The following is an 18306-nucleotide window of genomic DNA, read 5'->3' as shown; positions in this document are numbered from 1 at the left end:
GGAAATTTTCTAGTAAATTAAAACTAAGGGAAAATTGTATTACTCTACCTTTGTGGTAAAGGTGGTTCATTGGTTTTAGATATTCATTTCACATTGACTAAATGACCACATGATTTATTAACTTTTCATACCACCTTTCTCATACATTTATTCAGAAATTCCTACAAACATATACATATTGGGTTCTCCTTGACACTGTAACCAGCTCTAGCTCAAGACCATCATTCTTTCTGGGCATCCAGAATATACCAGCGCCACTAAAGGAGAAGAGCTGGACCTGACCCACATCATGTCAAGGGCCTGCCTCAGGGAAGGAAGCCAAAAAATTCTAAAAGGTTAAGGTAGACCACATTTTCAAAAAACACCTGCCACAAATTACAATTGTAGCATTTCCTCAATTCATTTTAGGCACTTCCAAACTTTCTCAGGTAAATTTGATTTATTCAGTCACTTCATTGGATCTCACTGGTTTTACCATGGAAACTACTTCAATTATTCAAATGTTATCCATAGCTTTATGAATGCTGAACACTAGTCTCTGTCTAAATAACATCATTCAGCCAGTGAGTGACATAACCAGCCCCTGAATGAAAGAAATTTAGCTGCTGACTCCAGACCCATGCAATGACTGATTCTAAAGAAAATGCTTAGTTTCCACTATAAATCTCAGTTCTTCTGTCAACTACGATGACTGAAACTCTTGTATATTTCTTCAAAACAGCCCTGCCACACTCCCTGTTGTGCTGATTGTTCCAAATTAGAGATCTGCTGCTTCCCTGTGGGCATCCTGTAGGAACATATAGATTTTCTATTGAGCTGCGAGGGCTTCACATCAGTTTTGCACAGTAGCCAATTTAAGCAGATTGGAGCATTATATGCAATCCTACTGCGTAGTCAGCATTGGAATTGTCTTACTAGGATGCATATGATTAGGAAGAAGTCCTATCCCCTGTCACACACACAGTGAACCAGTGTGACCTGCCAGAAAGAGCACAGGCTGAGGAGCTTACTGTGGCCTGACTGTTCTAACTCTCACTTCTCCCATCTATAAAACTAGGAGGATAATGCCTAACTTTCATGATCACATGAATTAGCGAGAACACATGTAAAATACCTACCATAGTATCTGAGATAGAATACTACTCCTCATTTATTATTACAAAAAGGGAAAGATCCTTGGTTTAGAGAATGTCGAAAATCAAACATTTTTCTTCAATACTAATATTCAAAATGGAATCCTGTTAAGGCTGTCAGTGATCCTGATATTATGGGCCCTCTTGTATAATTAAAAGTAAAATCAATGATAAAGAATAGTTTTAGGAACTTTAACAAATTTCTGACTTTTTTCATCAGGATTACTTTTTTTTCTTCTCAAGAAATGTCAATATTCAAAATCTCTCGCCTGAAGCACATTTTTAATTTGCCTTAGGATAATCCAGCACTATTTGAAATGTGCTTTAATCACTTTCTCTCAAAAGCATCCATTCCTTTCTGATCTTTTTACTAAAGATTTCAAAAGAAAGAAGAAAAGAAAGAAAGAAAGAAAGAAAGAAAGAAAGAAAGAAAGAAAGAAAAAGCCTGAGAAATTTATTACTATGAAAACCTGAGCTAGTGCCTAAAATAGAAAACAAAGTGTAAATGTCTGTATTGAATATATTGAGTATTCCTATTGGAGCCCTGTGGCAAATATTTAAATTTCATGATATGAAAATTAAATAGAAATGTATCTAAAAGCAGACTGGGGTAGTGTAAAGAGCCGAGGCTTGGAACTGGAGGACCCAAGTAGGATTTATTCATTAATTCTAAAAATATTTACAGAGTGCTTGCATTATGCTAGACAATCTAAATATTATAGTGAGCATGACTGTATTTCCTGCCTTTATGTGTTCTATGTCTTATGGAGAAGATAGTATACATACAATTGTGAGGTGTTAAAACAAAAGTAAAATGGATTGTCAATTTATAATAGATGTACCAAAATGATTGTAAGGAATCAAGGAAATCCTTCTGAAGAAGTGTTTTCTAAACTAAGACCTGAATATTGAGAAATGATGAAGAATGGAGAGTGGAGACAGCAGATGAAGCAGAATGGAAAGGTAAATGTTTTTTTCTATAGAACAGTGTTTCAAAAGGAAGTGACATGAGCATATTGGCACTTTAAACTATGCTTTCGACTGCAGAGTGAAGCACAGTTCAGAGGCAACAAGGGTGGATGTAAGGAGATCCATTAAGAGCGTCTTGCAGTGGAACAGGTAAGGTATAAGCTAGGTGACAGCCATGTAGATAAAGAATGGTTGGCCCTTTGCAATGCTAAAATTGACTTCTGCAGAGGACTTGATTCTTCATTAATCAGAATGAAGAGGATGAACAACAGGCCAAATATGATGTCCAGAACTAAGACTAAGGGGTTGAGTGGACAAAGATGCAGTTTACTAATCTAGAAAACACAGAATAATGGAAAGTTTGAGGTTGAAGATGATAAGATGCCTTCAAAATACTCAAGGGAAGATGTCCAGTAGGCAGTTAGTTATACAGGTTTGGTTTTCGTTCAGGAGTCTGGGCTGAGAAAAATCTCAAAAAGTTCTTACAAGACTACATGGCATGTAGTCAACATTCAATAACTTCACCTATGTTTATTAGTAATAGTATTATGAGTTCTATCACTATCAGTATATAGAAATGTAACCATTACCAATACGCAAAAGACTCCAAGAGAACCAAAGCCAATCAGTCATAAAGTTCTTTTACTCATTTTGAAATGGTGGTAAATTTATACTTGATGAAAATATAAACATAATCCACTTTATTTAAATAAGCAAAAATTCTATCTTCATATGCCTCTGAAGGAAACATCAGTACTGAGGCTAATGTTCACCTTGGACTCCAAGTCAAAAGTTCCATTAATCGCTCAACCTCTGGTTAATCAGTTGCTTTTCAAAGTTTATCAGGCCTTTGCTTAAATTTCCTCCAGTAATGGAAAGTGAGATCATCAACCTTGGAGAATAAGAGTTTTCTATCATTTTTCCCTCAGAGAATACTTACACAAACACTATTAAACAAACAAACAAACAAACAAGTCTTTGTAGAAGTTCAGGAGTCCTGCAAAGGAGTTTCAGCACACTCTTGGAGAAAAAACAAATTCAGGATTAGATGCATTGAAGAGAATAAGAGGAACAGTTTCACTTTACCTGTGTCACCCTTCCCTTAAGACAGCATAACATGGACACCAAAGCCATATCAGGAAACTACAAGAAAAGAAAACCAGAGGTTACATCACTACTGAATACAGATGCAAAAATTCCCAACCAAATTCTACCAAATGAACTCAACAGTACTTTAATAGGATCATACACCATTATCAAATGGGATTTACCTCTGGGATTCAAAGACGTACAACATCTGTAAATCAATCAGTGTGATATATTACATATAATGTGAACTATTATATATAATATGAACTATTATGTATAATATGAACTATTATGTACAATATGAGCTATTATGTATAATATGAACTATTATATAAAATATGAACTTTTATGTATAATATGAACTATTATATATAATATGAACTATTACATATAATATGAAATATTGCATATAATAAGAAATATGATATATCATAAGAAATATATCATAAGAAATATATCATAAGAAATATGACATATCATACGAAATATAGTATGAAATATGATATATCATATGAAAGAGGATATATCATATGAAATATATGAAATAGGATATAGCATATGAAATATGATATATGAGAAAGGATATATCATATGAAATAGGATATATCGTATGAAAAAAGTATACATCAGATGAAATAGGGTATATCAGATGAAATCTCATATGAAATATGAAATGCCATATGAAATATAAAATACCATATGAAATATGATATGCCATATGAAATATGATATACCACATGAAATATGATGCATAATATGAAATATGCTATATCATATGAAATATGAAGATGAAAGACATAAGTTATTCAGTTATATTTCATTTGTATACCTCCTTAGATATACAAACAACAGTGACCACAAAATAAGAGGAGACAATGTAGATGCATGTTTTCTCAGACAGGGTGTTTTGCCCAAAGCTAGATTCTCACGCATTTTCTCGTCCTCTCTTTACCTACCCTGTCTTCTGTTCTCATCTAATCCCATGGTTTAAAAACTGTATTTAGTTGGATGTCTTTGAATTTTCTCTACCAGATGCTTCTAACTCCCCTGAGCTACAGACTCTAGACAGACACTGTCACTCTTACTTAGATCTTACTGGAAACCACATCCTAGACATGTCCTCATGCCAATTCCCAGGCTTTCCTCCTGATTTCTCTGTAGCTCTCACAGAAAGAAATAACAATGAGATTAAAGCCCAAGTCTTCATGGAAAGCCTTCCAAGCCCTTCTCTGTATCCTATGACCTGCATGTGTTCCCAGTGCTAGAGGGCCTGAACCAATGCCAGGATATGAAATATTATATGTAATAAGAAATATTATATATAAGAAATATCTATAATAATAAGTATTATATAGAATAAGAAATATTATTTATAATATGAAATATGCATACTATGAAATATTATACATACCATGAAATATTATATATATGGAGACATAAGACATAAGTTATTCAGTTATATTTCAGTTGTATACCTCCTTAGATATACAAACAACAGCGACCACAAAATAAGAGGAGACAATGTAGATGCATGTTTTCACAGACAGACTAGTTTGCCCAAAGCTAGATTCTCACAGATTTTCTCATCCGCTCTTTACCTACCCTGTGTTCTGTTCTCATTTAATCCCATGGTTTAAAAACCGTATTTAGTTGGATGTCGTCTGAATTTTCTCTATCAGGTCCTTCTAACTCCCCTGAGCTACAGACTCTAGACGGACACTGTCACTCTTACATAGATCTTACTGGACACCACATCCTACACATGTCCTCACACCAGTCCCCAGGGCCAGTGGCCCTTTGCTTTCCTCCTGATTTCTCTGTAGCTCTCACAGAAAGAGATAACAATATGAAATATTAAACATAATATGCAATATTATACATGTTATGAAATATTATATAATATGAAATATACACAAGAAATATTATATACAATATGAAATATTTATGCAATATTAAACATTATATATAATATGAAATATTGTATATAATATGAATATACCCCATTAATAAATGAAAGATATAAATCATATGATCATCTGAATAGATTCAAAAAAATATTTGACAAAATTCAACATTCTTTCATGATAAAAACTCTCAACAAATTGGTTGTAGAAGGAACATACCTCAACATAATAAAAGCTATATATGAAAATTTCACAGTTAACATCACACTCAGTGGTAAAAGGTTGAAAGCTTTTTCTCTCATTTCAGGAACAATGCAAGGGTGCATACTCTCACTACTTTTATTCAGTACAATACTGGAAGCTCTGGCCAGAGCAATTAGTCAAGAAAAAAAAAAAACAGGTAAAAGGAATACAAATCAAAATGGAAAAAGAAAAATCATCTCTGTTTACAGATGATATGATCTTATATATAGAAAATTCTAAAGACTCCACCAAAAAAATTGTTAGAATAAATTTAGTAAAGTTTCAGGATACAAACCAACATACAGAAATTAGTTGCATTTCCATACATTAACAGTGAAATATCTGAAAAAGAGATAATAAATAAAATATACAATAAAAACAATAAAATAGTTAAGAATAAATTTAACCAAGGAAGTGAAGTATCTGTATACTGAAAACTATAAGACTTTGATAAAAAGAAATTAAAGAAGACACAAATAAATAGATATCCTATACTCAAGTATCAAATGAGTTAATATTGTTAAAATGTCCATACTGTTCAAAGACACTTGTAGATTCAATGCAATCTTTACCAAGATTCTTATGGCAGTTTTTATAAACATAGAAAAAAATTCTAAAATTTGTATAAACCATAAAAGACCTTGAAACCAAATCAATCCTGAAGGAAAAAAAAAAAAAAAAAAAAAAAAAAGGAAGCTAGAGGCATCAGACTTCCTAATTTTAAGCTATTATTACAAAGATACAGTGATCAAGACAATATGGTACTGGCATAAAAACAGACACATAGGTCAATGGAACAGAATTGAGAGCCCAGTAATAAACCCTCTGTATATGGTCAACAGATATTTGACAAGAGAGCCAAGAAGATTTGTTGAGTAAAAGAGAATCTCTTCAATAATTAGTTTGGGTGTGTTTGGATATTCATATGCAAAAGAATGAAATTGGACACCTATCTTACATCACTTAAAAATTTAGCTTGAAATGGACTGAAGATTTGAATATAAGATATGAAACCATAAAACTCCTAGAAGAAAACACAAGGAAAATCTTCTTGACATTGGTCTTGAAAACAGTTTTTTGGTTATGACACCAAAAGCACAAACAACAAAATAAAAAAGAAATATGTGGGGTTACATCTAATTAAAAGCTTCTATAAGCAAAAGAAACAATCAACAAAATGAAAAGGCAACCTATGGAATAGGAGAAAATATTTGCAAGCCATCTCTCTGATAAGGTGTTAATATCCAAAATATATAGGGAACTCATGCAGCTCAACAACAACAGCAGCAACAACAACAAAACAACAACAAATAATCCAATTAAAAAATGTGCAAAGGACCTGAATAGAAGACATACAGATGGCCAACAGGTACATGAAAAGATGATCAACACCACTAATAATTAGGAAAATGCAAATCAAAACCACAATGAGATATTACCTCACACCTGTTAGAATGGTTATCATCCAAAGTATAAGAAATAACAAGTGTTGGTGAGAGTGTAGTGAAAAGAGAACTCTTGTGCACTGTTGGTGGGAGTGTAAACTAGTATAGCCATTATGGAAAACAGCCATGAAGTTTCCTTAAAAAATTAAAAATAGACCTACTATATGATCCAGCAATCCCACTTCTGGCTATATATCGAAAGGAAATTAAATCATTATCTTGCAAGGATATCTGCACCCTCATGTTCATTGCAACCTTAGTCACAATAGTCAAGAAATGGAACCTAAGTGTTCATCAATGCTCATCAATGGATTAATGAATAAAGAAAATGTGATATATATATATATCTACATATATATACACACATATATATAGGTATATAGGTATATATATGTGTGTATATAGGTATATATATGTGTGTATATAGATAGATATATATATGTAGGTATATATACCTATACATACATATGTAGGTATATATGTATGTATATATAGGTATATATGGATATATATATATAGATAGATATATATAGATATATATATGGGTATATATATGGGTATATATAATATATATATATGGGTATATATAATATACACACACACACACACACACACACACACCCTAAAAAGAAGGAAATCTTGCCATTTGTAACAATATGGATGGACCTCGTGGGCATTATGCTAAGTAAAATAAATCAGACAGAAAAAGACAAATACTGTATAATCTCATATATGTGTAAAATCCAAAAAACATTGAACTCATAGAAACAGAATAGAATAGTGGTTGCCAGGGGCTGGGTGGGAAGGGATGGAGACATATTGTCCACAAGGTACAAACTTCTAGTTGTAAAGCGAATATGTTCTGGGGATCTAGTGTGCACTATGGTGACTATAGTTAACAATACCGTATTATATACCTGAACGTTGCTAAGAGATTAGATCTTAAATGTTAAGCACACACACGCTCAAATGATAATTATGTGAGGTGATAGATGTGTGAACTAACCTTATTATGGTAATCACTTTGCGATAAATGCATGTATCAAATCATCATGTTGAACACCTTAAATTCACACAAGATTGTATGTTAACTATATTTCAATAAAGCTGGAAAAAATAAGATAAAAACTTTTTCCATTAATGACAGCCATAAAACGGCAAAAAAAAAAATCTTAATTTCCCAAAAGACACCAGAATCAAGTGCAATGTATGCAAACACCTGGGAAGGTTAGTTACTATAGCTAGGGCTAAACTGAGTATAATTTTCTAAGATCAGTGACATCATAATACCAAAATTTGTGCCATCTCTTTAGACACTGAGAGTTAGATATACATAGAAATATATCTAAACCACGGGCATAAAGTGACATGAAGGATTTCAGTTTCCATTTACTTTCTGCTGTTGGAGTTTGTATTTCCTTTCCTACGAACTAAACTCCATTTCCAATAATCTTGTGTTAGTAGTGCTAGCAGGAGGACTGAGTAGATCATACCAGCCCCATATTTCAGACATTGTCCACAATATTAGGAGAAGAGATAACCAACAAACACAATAATCCTGGAACTAATGACCCAGGGGACTTGTGAAGTGTGCTGACGTAGGGTTACATTGTAATGAGATCATTTAGAAAAACTGATGCTCTGGGTATCAGCCTTTTGTTTGCTCCACAAAATAAGACCCTCAGCAGAAATTTCTGGATTGGAGCATAGATTAGATTCTTAATTCAATGAAGAATTTCTTACCTCCCAAATAGCAGGACCAAGTATTTTTAATATTTAAAAATTTTAGCATTTAAAAGTAAACATTTTATATTTATTTTTTGTCATCAATTATAGTTGATAATCTTATTTTCATCATCCATCATTTATATAGCTAACTTACAAAAATCATATTTGGTCTTTGGTAAAAAAAAAAAAGCTGGCATTTTTAAATGCTTTGCCATAAAATTCAGTATTTGATATGCATTTTTTCCATTAGTTCTGCCCTAACAACATGATTTTCCTACAAAGGGATTCCATATCACTTGTAAAAAACTTTGAACTATTAGAAACACTGTAGTATAACTTTTTTTTTTTTACCATACAGCATCTAACCCGCTTCTTATGATAATCATTTGATAAATTTTATATGAAGACCTACTAATGTCCATCATTAGTCCCCACGGACTGCACAGGACTACCCACTCTCCTCAACCTGTTACCAAGAGTGGACATATGACCCAGACTTGGACAAGTAAAGCATAACATTTCTCTAAGCACAGGGATTAGCTTAAGAATGGCCACATGACAAAATCAGATTCAGTAAATTTAGCTCTGGAATATGTGTGGACCTATCTACTGGGGAAAGAAAGCAAGTTCTCTTTTATGTCTTCAGTACATGAAAACATGATACTGGTGGCAGCCAGGATTGTCCCTACTTAGAAAGAAATGTGATCCTGATGATCTCTAGAGCCTCTGGATCAAACTGTCCCTCATACTATCCCTGGACTTTTTCATCCCATAAGTCAATATTTTACTACTATGCTTTCTGCTTAAACCAGTAAGTACTTTCTTTCTTTTATAACTAGAAGAATACTAACTGATACTATGTAATTTAATCTTAAGAGAGGCATATGAAGAAACTTCAGAAAGCAAAACAAATTCAATATGTTCCTTTGCCGTGAAAAAAAAATGCAGCCCCTAAACTCTTGGATAGAAGAACACAACCCTCATTTACAGAAAATATAATTTCTGCACACATTTCTTTGGGAATCAGTGATAGATGATAGATAGATAGATAGATAGATAGATAGATAGATAGATAGATAGATAAATAATTCACTGGCTATCTTCCTGGATTGCCAGATCTGTGGCAATCCTGATTTCTTCTGGGTTTTGGAAAGCCTTATTTCAAATCTTAGCTCTATCTCTGCTAAGCCTCAGTTTCCTCATATGTGAAATAAACACAATAAAAATAGAACCTATCTCATAAGCTTTCATGAGATTAAAGAAGATGGTGCTTCTAGAACTCTGTAAAATGAGTGTTCAGTAAACATTAGCTGTTAGCTATTATTCATAGATGGCATTAAGGTAAGGATACATTTATATTCATTGAAGCTAAAGCAGAATAGAAAGTTAAGTCATGAGTAGGCAAATTTCTGTTAGACTTCTGGTCTTGTATCATTCTGCTTGGACAAAGAGACAAATCTTGCTAGATAGATGTAAGTTTTTTAAAAATTTAAATATACTTTAATTCCAGTGTAGGTGTGTATCTGGCCTTAAATATTTGCATTTGTTATTACCTCTACAGAAATGAATTACTTCTAGCATTTGGTCAAACTAAGAATGACTATAAATGTTTGGGGCATTCTGGTAAGTTTCCATTTTCTCTTTAATTTCATTTATTTGGTGTATTAAATGGCCAGCCTCTACCTGTAGAAAGATTGAATTTTTTCCTATTGAGAAGGGAAAGATAGCAATGACAGCATTTGCCACTTTAGTGGGAGCTCGTATCTTGGCACAGCCAAAGAGTAGATGGTTTAGAATGTGGGTCTTCTTGCTGTTGCCCTGAATAATTTCACCACCAACCTAATAGTGACTATAAAATAAAACAAACAACTCTACACATCCTACTTATCTCATGTATGAGCCCATAGTCATTATAACTCATTGTAGAGTCAGATCTAAGAAAAAGCTAATTGATACTTTAAAAAAGATGTATACAAAATAAAATCAAATTCCATTATGACATTTTAACACGAACCATCCATTATTAAACTCCTTAGATTTTTAACAAATTCAATAAAGTTATCTCTAGCACAAAAGAACTCTCAACTCTCATCAGGTCAACTTCCACTTTAAGGCAATTTTTAATTGAGGGAGCATTTAAATCAAGATGATACAAAAGGAAAAGATTAGCATAGAGATGGAGGCTTAAAGTTTTGATGGTTGCAGTCCTAAGAACTACATGAATGACATGAACTATAATAGAAATAAAAACTGAATAAAAGTGGGAGGAGACAAGATGGCAGAACAGCATGGAAGATTTTTGTGTGTCTTGCATCCAGGAAATACAGCCAGACCAACAGTAAACCATCCTCCACACCTAGAAAACTGACTGGAGGATTAACACAACAATCTGCACAACCTGAACCACAGAATTCAGCAGATACGTGGCATGGAGAGGTGAACATGGGGAGTGAGAAGCTGCAGTGGGCAGGGAGCCGCCTTTGCAGGCAGAGAGAGAAGGGACACTGTGGGGGGCGACACAATATGGGAAAAGCACCCCTCCCCAAAAGCAGCTGGAGAGAAAGTTGAAAATTGGAAACAGCCACAGGGACTAAACTAAAAAGGGAGAAAGGAGGAAGAAGAGGGTTTAAATTCCATTAAGACTGCAAACAAGGGAAGGGCAAAGTCTGCAATTCCGCAGTTCAATACCTGGCAGTGCTCTGGTGGGAAGGGCAAATCCCTGGGAAGAGTGGGGTCCCAGAGGTTCTCAGGCCACACAGGGAAAAGCGGTTCCACTGCTGGAAGGACATTTGGTAGAGACTGTTGAGACCACCTGGTCCCAGCAGATCCCAGAAAATGGCCACATTCGCTGGTGCTGGAACAAGGTCGTTAAGGGTGAAGCCTGGTGCCAGATGTGTGTTGTGATTTTCCATAATCCCTGAAACGCTGCTGCTACACTATCTCGCGAACTTTTTCTGGGGCTGGCTGGAACCTGGCCACAGTCACAGGGTACCGGCAGCAGCAGGGTCCAGCAGGCATTCCTGGGTGCAGCTGGCATTCGGCCATTGCTCCATGAGACCCTCCCACAGAGGGGCTGAAAGGGTCAAAGCTGCAGTCCTTTAGAAATAAGGGGCCGGTCGGGGTGCCTGGGTGGCGCAGTCGGTTAAGCGTCCGACTTCAGCCAGGTCACGATCTCGCGGTCCGTGAGTTCGATCCCCGTGTCGGGCTCTGGGCTGATGGCTCAGAACCTGGAGCCTGTTTCCGATTCTGTGTCTCCCTCTCTCTCTGCCCCTCCCCCATTCATGCTCTGTCTCTCTCTGTCCCAAAAATAAATAAATGTTGAAAAAAAAATTAAAAAAAAAAAAAAAAAAAAAGAAGTAAGGGGCCGGGGAAAATAGCCACATCTGAGACAAAGCTCGAGACAGAGGTACTGCTTGGGGCTTGGGCACGGACAGTGAAGAAGCAGGAAGTGGACAAAAGCTAAAGACAGAGGATGGGTGTGTGATTGCTGATCAGGGAGAACAGTTCCCATACTAGAGACTGGGTAGCTGGGTGACGCCATTTTCACCACTCCGGCGCATGCGCATACGCACCAACAAGCACTGCCACAATCCACCCCAGTAGGCCAGCAGTGCCATCTAGTGGAGAAGGGAGCCATTACACTGAGCCCTGCCCAAATGGGCCAACCTACCTCTTCAAGAACACAAGTCTCACCGCCTACTTAATTTATGGACTATAAAGCGCTACATAGTCTGATTCTAGGGGAAAACGAATTAATATCAGTCCTATTTCAATCTGTTAGCAGGTCCATCTATTCAATTTTCTTTTTTTTCTCCTTTTCACTATTCTTTTTCTTGAATACAGAAAGCGAAAAAATTCATTTTTATTTTCAATTTTTATTAAAATTATTTTTAATTTTTTTACTATATTTTTCTTTTGTGTCAATTTTTTCAAATTCTATCTTACTTCCATCATTCTATTTTTGTCTACTTCAGTGTATTCACCTTTTCAAATTTTCAAATGATTTCCTTGCTTTCTTTTTTCTTTTACTTTTTTCTCTTCCATTTCTTTTCTTTTTCTTGAATGCAGAAAGTGAAAAACTTCATTTTTACTTTCAATTTCTATTCAAATATATTTCTCTAATTTTTAAAATATATATATATATATTTGCTTTTATGTAAATATTTGCAAATTCTATTTTACTTCCATCATTTTATTTTAGTCTACTACAGTGTATTCACTTTTTCAAATTTTCAAATGATTTCGTTTTTTTCTCTTTTTTCTTTTTCATTTCTTTTCTTTTTCTTGAAAACAGAAAAAGAAAAAAAAGTCATTTTTATTTTTAATTTTTATTAAAAATATTTTTCTTTAACTTTTTTCCTACTATATTCTTTACTTTTATATAATTTTTTTCTAATTCTATTTTACTCCCATCATCTTATTTTAGTCTACTTCAGTGATTTCATTTTTTTCAAATTCTCAAATGATTTCCTCCCCTTTTTTTTCTCTAATCTGTCAAACCACCTTCAACACCCAGACAAAAACACACATAGGATCTAGCATCATTTATTATATTTGTGTGTGTGTGTGTATATTTTCAAGTTTTTAATTTTAATACTTTCTAATTTTATTTTTTTTAATTTTAATATTTCTACCTCATTAATTCCTTTTCTCCCTTCAAAATAACAAAATGAAGGAATTCACCCCAAAAGAAAGAGTATGAAGAAATGACAGCCTGGGGTTTAACCAACACAGATACAAGCAAAATTTCTGAGCCAGAATTTAGAATCACAATAATAAGAATACTAGCTGGAGTCAAAAATATATTAGAATCCCTTTCTGCGGAAATAAAAGAAGTAAAAAAACCAGTCAGAATGAAATTAAAAATGTTATAACTGAGCTGCAATTACAGATAGATGCTGTGGCGGCAAGGATGGATGAGGCAGAACAGAGAATCAGCGATATAGAGGACAAACTTATAGAGAATAATAAAGCAGAAAAAAGAGGGAGATTAAGGCAAAAGAGCACGATTTAAGAATTAGAGAAATCAGTGACTCATTAAAAAGGAACAACATGAGAATCATAGGGGGCCCAGAAGAGGAAGAGAGAGAAATAGGGGTAAAAGGGTTATGTGAGCAAATCATAGCAAAAACGTTCCTAACCTGGGGAAAGACACAGACATCAAAATCCAGGAGGCACAGAGGACCACCATTAGATTCAACAAAAACTGACCATCAACAAGGCATATCACAAGTCAAATTCACAAAATACTCAGGCAAGGAGAGAATCATAAAAGCATCGAGGGAAAAAAAAATCCCTAACCTACAAGGGAAGACAGATCAGGTTTGCAGCAGACCTATCCACAGAAACTTGTCAGGCCAGAAAGGAGTGGCAGGATATATTCAGTGTGCTAAATCAGAAAAATATGCAGCCAAGAATTCTTTATCCAGCAAGGCTGTCATTCAAAATAGAAGAAGAAATACAAAGTTTCCCAAACAAAAATTAAAGGAGTTTGTGACCAATAAACAAGCCCTGCAAGAAAGTTTATGGGGGACTCTCTGAGGGGAGAAAACGTGAAAAGATACATACATACATATATACATACATATATACATACATATATACATACATACATACATACCAAAAGCAGCAAAGATTAGACAGAACTAGAAAACATGACAAGAAACTCCAACTCTAAAAGCATCATAATGGCAATAAATTCATATCTTTCAGTATTCACTCTAAACATCAATGGACTCAATGCTCCAGTCAAAAGACATAGGGTAACAGAATGGGTAAGAAACCAAGATCCATCTATATGCTGTTTACAAGAGACCCACTTTAGACCTAAAGAAACTTTCAGATTCTATCATGCTAATGGTCAACAAAATAAAGCCAGAGTAGCCACACTTATATCAGACAATCTAAATTTAAAATAAAGACTGTACAAGAGATGAAGAAGGGCATTATATCATAATCAAGGGGTCTATCCACCAAGAACACCTACCAATTGTAAACATTTATGCACCAAATGTGAGAGCACCCATATATATAAATCAATTAATCACAAACATAAAGAAACTCGTCGATAGTAATACCATAGTAGTAGGAGACTTCAACACCCCACTCACAACAATGGACAGATCATCTAATCAAAAAATCAACAAGGAAACAATGGCTTTGAATGACACACTGGACCAGATGGACTTCACAGATATATTCAGAACATTTCATCCTAAAGCAGCAAAATATACATTCTTCTCCAGTGCATATGGAACGTTCTCCAAAATAGACCATATACTGGGACACAAATCAGCCCTAAGTAAGTACAAACATATCAAGATCATACCGTGCATACTTTCAGACCACAACGCTATGAAACTCGAAATAAACCACAAGAAAAAAATTGGAAAGGTAACAAATACTTGGAGACTGAAGAACATCCTGCTGAAGAATGAATGGGCTAACCAAGAAGTTAAAGAGGAAATTAAAAAGTATATAGAAGTCAATGAAAATGATAACACCACAACCCAAAACCTCTGGGATGCAGCAAAACAGTCAAAAGAGGAAAGTATATAGCAATCCAGGCCTTCCTAAAGAAGGAAGACAGATCTCAGATACACAACCTAACCTTATGCCTTAAGGAGCTGGAAAAAGAACAGCAAATAAAACCCAAAACCAGCAGAAGATAGGAAAAAATAAAGATTAGAGCAGAAATTAATGCTATTGAAACCAAAAAACAAAACAAAACAGTAGAATGGATCAGTGAAAGCAGAAGCTGGTTCTTTGAAAGAATTAACAAAATTGATAAACCACTAGCCAGTTTGATCAAAAAGAAAAAGGAAAGGACCCAAATAAATAAAATCAAGAATAAAAGAGGAGAGATCACAACCAACACAGCAGAAATAAAAACAATAATAAGAGAATATTATGAGCAATTATGTGCCAATAAAATGGGAAATCTGGAAGAAATGGACAAATTCCTAGAAACATATACAATACCAAAACTGAAATAGGAAGAAATAGTAAATGTGAACAGACCCATAATCAGTAAGGAAATCAAATTAGTAATCAAAAATCTGCCAAAAAACAACAGTCGAGGGCCAGATGGCCTTCAAGGGGAATTCTACTAACATTTAAGGAAGAGTGAACACCTATTCTCTTGAAGCTGTTCCAAAAAATAGAAATGGAAAGAAAACTTCCAAACTCATTCTATGGAGCCAACATTACCTTGATTCCAAAACCAGACAGAGACCCCACTAAAAAGGAGAACTATAGACCAATTTCCCTGATGAACATGGATGCAAAAATCCTCAACAAGATATTAGCCAATCGGCTTCAACAATACATTAAAAAACTTATGCACCACGACCAAGTGGGATTTATACCTGGGATACAGGGCTGGTTCAATATCTGCAAAACAATCGATGTGATTCATCACAACAACAAAAGAAAGGACCAGACCCACATGATCCTCTCAATAGATGCAGAGAAAGCATTTGACAAAATACAGCATTCTTTCTTGATAAAAACCCTCAAGAAAGTAGGGATAGAAGGAGCATACCTCGAGATCATAAAAGCTATATGAACTACCCAATGCTAATATCATCCTCAATGGCGAAAAACTGACAGCTTCCTCCCTAAGGTCAAGAACAAGACAGGGATGTCCACTCTCACCACTCTTCTTCAACATAGTATTGGAAGTCTTAGCCTCTGCAATCAGACAACACAAAAAATGAAAGTCATCCAAATCAGCCAGAAGGAGGTCAAACTTTCACTCTTCGCAGATGACATGATACTCTATATGGAAAACCCAAAAGATTACACCAAAAAACTGCTAGAACTGATTACTGAATTCAGCGAAGTTGTAGGATATAAAATCAATGCACAGAGATCAGTTGCATTCCTATACACCAACAATGAAGAGAAAGAAAGAGAAATCAAGGAATCGATCCCATTTACAGTTGCACCAAAAACCATAAAATAGCTAGGAATAAAACTAACCAAGGAGGTGAAAAATCTATACATTGAAAACGATAGAAAGTTTATGAAAGCAATTGAAGACACAAAAAAATGGAAAAAGATTCCATGCTCATGGAGAGGAAGAACAAATATTGTTAAAATGTCGATACTACCCAAAGCAATCTACATATTCAATGCAATCCCTATCAAAGTAACACCAGCATTATTCACAGAGCTAGAACAATAATCCTAAAATTTGTATGGAACCAGAAAAGACTCTGAATAGCCAAAGCAATCTTTAAAAAGAAAACCAAAGCAGGAGGCATCACGATCCCAGACTTCAAGCTATACTGCAAAGCTGTAATCATCAAGACAGTATGGTACTGGCACAAGAACACTCAGATCAATGGAACTAATTAGAGAACCCAGAAATGGACCCACAAACATATGGCCAACTAATCTTTGACAAAGCAGGAAAGAATATCCAATGCAATAAAGACAGTCTCGTCAGCAAGTGATACTGGGAAAACTGGACAGGAACATGCAGAAGAATGAAACTGGACCAATTTCTTACACCACACACAAAAATAAACTCAAAATGGATGAAAAACCTAAATGTAAGACAGGAAGCCATCAAAATCCTCGAGGAGAAAGCAGGCAAAAAACTCTTTGATCTTGGCCACAGCAATTTCTTACTCAACACGTCTCCAGAGGCAAGGGAAACAAAAGCAAAAATGAACTACTGGGACTTCATCAAAATAAAAAGCTTCTGCAGAGTGAAGGAAACAATCAGCAAAACTAAAAGGCAACCAACGGAATGGGAGAAGACATATGCAAATGACCCATCAGATAAAGGGTTAGTATCCAAAATCTATAAAGAACTTCTCAAACTCAACACCCAAAAAACCAAAAATCCAGAGAAGAAATGGGCAAAAGACATGAATAGACACTTCTCCAAAGAAGATATCCAGATGGCCAACCGACACATGAAAAAATGCTCAACATCACTCATCATCAGGGAAATGCAAATCAAAACCACAATGAGGTACCACCTCACACCTGTCAGAGTGGCTAACATTAACAACTCAGGCAATAACAGATGTTGGTGAGGATGCAGAGAAAGAGGATCTCTTTTGCAATGTTGGTGGGACTGCAAGCTGGTGCAGCCACTCTGGAAAACAGTATGGAGATTTCTCAAAAAACTAAAAATAGAACTACCCTACGACCCAGCAATTGCTCTACTAGGCGTTTATCCAAGGGATACAGGTGTGCTGTTTCAAAGGGACACATACAGCCCAATGTTTATAGCAGCACCATCAACAATAGCCAAAGTATGGAAAGAGCCCAAATGTCCATCGATGGGTGAATGGATAAAGAAGAGGTGGTATATATATATACACACAATGGAGTATTCCTCGGCAATCAAAAGAATGAAATCTTGCCATTTCCAACTATGTGGATGCAACTGGAGGGTATTATGCTAAGTGAAATTAGTCAAAGAAAGACAAATATCATATGACTTCACTCATATGAGGACTTTAAGAGACAAAACAGATGAACATAAGGGAAGGGAAACAAAAATAATATAAAAACAGGGAGGGGGACAAAACAGAAGAGACTCATAAATATGGAGAACAAACAGAAGGTTACTGGAGGGGTTGCGAGAGGGGGGATGGGCTAAATGGGTAAGGGGCATTAAGGAATGTACTCCTGAAATCATTGTTGCACTATATGCTAACTAATTTGGATGTAAATTAAAAAATAATAATAATAAAACAAGTTAAAATAAATAATAAATAAATAAATAAATAAATAAATAAATAAATAACGTAACTGAGAAACAAAAAAAAAAAA

General features: G+C 34.9%; 1 long non-coding RNA gene across 1 annotated transcript in view; it reads right to left on the bottom strand.

Moving 5' to 3' along the window:
- Positions 1-18306, bottom strand: part of LOC123384887 — a 99303-nt gene that overhangs the window by 3437 nt on the left and 77560 nt on the right. Inside the window, exon 5 of the long non-coding RNA XR_006596602.1 lies at positions 3189-3245. This is a non-coding gene — a long non-coding RNA (uncharacterized LOC123384887). The remainder of the gene's footprint in view (positions 1-3188; positions 3246-18306) is intronic.

Source organism: Felis catus, chromosome B1 (assembly GCF_018350175.1).
Source record: "Felis catus isolate Fca126 chromosome B1, F.catus_Fca126_mat1.0, whole genome shotgun sequence".
In the NCBI taxonomy this organism is placed as follows: domain Eukaryota; kingdom Metazoa; phylum Chordata; class Mammalia; order Carnivora; family Felidae; genus Felis; species Felis catus.
The sequence above is the reverse complement of the archived record's forward strand: the minus strand, read 5'-3'. Positions and strand labels throughout refer to the sequence as shown.